Source organism: Pteropus alecto, unplaced genomic scaffold (assembly GCF_000325575.1).
Source record: "Pteropus alecto unplaced genomic scaffold, ASM32557v1 scaffold7, whole genome shotgun sequence".
In the NCBI taxonomy this organism is placed as follows: domain Eukaryota; kingdom Metazoa; phylum Chordata; class Mammalia; order Chiroptera; family Pteropodidae; genus Pteropus; species Pteropus alecto.
Window position 1 is genome coordinate 51,491,746 of NW_006494614.1, and position 2,375 is coordinate 51,494,120.

Sequence of the window (2,375 nt, forward strand, 5' to 3'; positions counted from 1 at the left end):
TATACTATAATGTGCAAGGCCTTACAGCTGAAGAGAGCCAAGTGTGTTGGAGGAATTAAAGGCCAGGATTTAAGAGTGTGAGCAGTGCGGGAAAGCATGGCACAAAGTTGGGGAAGTCGACAGGGGCTGGACAATGCATGACTTTGTAGTATAAGGTAAGGAACTTGGCATTTATTCTAAGTGGAGAGGAAATCATAAGGTTGTATATTCCTGCTTTCTGAACAACCTTACAATAACTCTCGAAGATACCCAATAAATATCACCATATGAACCTGAATTGCTTAGAAAGTGGCCAGTCAAGATAATTCTACGCTTTAAATAAATAGATAACTAGATAGATAAAATGAAATGTTTTTGCAGTTGTTTTCCTTATTCAATCGTATGTTGGTTTCATAAGAGTATAAATTAGAAAAATGTTGAATTAAAGAAAATTTAAAATGTGTCTTTACTGCAGGATTTACACATTCTTTAATATCTTACTTGAATGATTCTTTAGGTCTAGAAATACATTGCAACAATCGACTTTGGTAAATGCTGGCTGAAATAAATTAGTGTAATTAAATATTACAGTAATCCACAACCAGATCCGTTGTATGGCCTCTTAAAATACTTAAACTTCCCAAACCCCAGTCCTTTCATTGTAAAATGGAGAGAATAAATAATTTCAAAAGGTCATGCTATATGTTAAATGTGATTATCCCTAATTAGCCCAATGCCTACCACATTTTGGTCAATAAGTATTACTACTTAGAAATGAAAATATGCTTACTGGAATACATTTGTATAATTTGTAGGTATGAGATTTATTCAGATTATCTTAGAGTTTATCAAAGACATCAAAGTTAAGTAGACTATTTAAGATTTTATTTTAAAAGAAACAAAGTTCATATGTGTTTAACAAACTTCAGCAAATTTTATAAAACTCAAAGGAAAAGATGATGAATAAAAAGTAATGAAAAAGACCAACCTTGTACCCAGATTTTACAGATACAGGGTTTCAGAGATAAGAACCTTAATTTGTTTAATCCTGCAGTGATAGCCAGCCTCTGATGACCCTCAGTGATCCCTGTTTTCTGATATTCATGACCTTGTATACACCCTTTCTATACTAAATCATAGCTGGCCTTATGACTAATTAGAATATGTAGAAGAAGTGATGATGTATAACTTCCAAGGTTAGGTTATAAAAGACAAGTGGCCTTTGCTTTGACCTGTTTAAATACTAGTTTGGAGAGAGCTACCATGTCACAAGGACACTCAAAAGTCCCTGCTTGCCAACAGCCAGCACCAATTTGCCAATCAATCATGTGAGCAAGCCACCTTGGGAGTGGATCTGCCAGCCCCAAAAGCCTTCAAATGACCACAGTCTTGGAATACATCTTGATTTTAACCTCCGGAAAGGCTATAATCCAGAACTACTCATTAAGCTACTCTTAAATCCCTGCCTCCTATAAGATATAATAGATAACAAATATTTTTATTATTTTATGTCACTATGTTTAGGATATTTTTTGTGCAATAAATCAATAAATCTATAAACTCTTCTGAAGACACAAAATGATGATAGGACTTAATGTAGAGAGGAGAAGCCAAGGTCTTAATTTCCTCAGTGAATAAGGGTCATGGTCAGGAGTTAACAAGGATGTGCTAGATAGTGAGTGATGCTGCCAGTGTCTCAGTGAAGCTGGATTTTTTACAGACCTATGAAGAAATGGTTATTTGGAATAGCAGTGAAAGAAATGTTGGATAGCAAACTTACTTCTGAATACCAAAGTACATAAGATATAATAAAATAAAGAAGTTTTTTGAAAGGGTTAGGATAAGTCAAATTCACAAAAGAAAAAAACAATGTTTATGTTGAGATCTAAGATGCAGAAAATATTCAGTGAAAAGTTGGAGGATGTAGAGGACTGTGGTAGTTATGGAATTGACTATCCATACAGCACAACAGAGGGATAGCGAGGTCTGTTAGTTAAGAGAGGGGAAGGAAGTTAGAGCAGGGTATAGCAGAAGACAGATGACCACAGGCACTTTTCTTTTAAGTAGTAGCCAAGATTATTGGGGTGTGACCCATGATGAATATAAATGACCACTATATTTTTATTAAGTATCAGTACTTAAGAGGCTCCTAACTCTTAGCAAATGTCTGATATGTAGAAGGCATTCATTATATTTATGTTGAATGAGAGATCTCTGGGTCGAAGAAAGAGATTTGAAAGTTATTAAGTTACAGATAGTAGTTCAAACAATAGTGAAAACAGTTACCCATGGTGAGATTCATAAAGTCAAAAACCTCCTGGGAGAGGTAATTAAAATAGAGTCAGGTATTAGTGCACACACTGATGTGAACTTGAATGGAGAATACATAACCCAAA